Consider the following 429-nt stretch of genomic DNA (forward strand, 5'->3'; position numbering starts at 1 on the left):
ATATAAGCACAATAATGCTTAAAATATGACAAGATAAAGACTCAAAGATTAACCCTTTTACTAACCACTTAAGCCATCAAGATTTAAATGAGTTAATCAATATCAGTATACAAATGATTTCTCTCTAAAAAAATCTAATGCATGAGCATGTGAGCAAGATAAGAATGGATACAAAATTATGCAAAAACAGTAAGCATATAACAACAATTAAACCAACACAATCTCTCTTCTCACGCATGCAACTCTCTTGCAAAATACAGTAAAACACGTATGCAAAAATGCTCTCTAAACAGCCCTATACAATAGAATGCAATGCTATGGGTTTTTGAATAATGCCTTATATTTATAGCATAGAGAATATGTGGTTACATTCGTTGCAAAAACAATTAAACAGTTAAAACAATTCAAACAGATTTCAGTTATAACACA

The sequence above is a fragment of the Lupinus angustifolius genome, chromosome LG04 (genome assembly GCF_001865875.1).
Source record: "Lupinus angustifolius cultivar Tanjil chromosome LG04, LupAngTanjil_v1.0, whole genome shotgun sequence".
NCBI classification, from domain to species: Eukaryota; Viridiplantae; Streptophyta; class Magnoliopsida; order Fabales; family Fabaceae; genus Lupinus; species Lupinus angustifolius.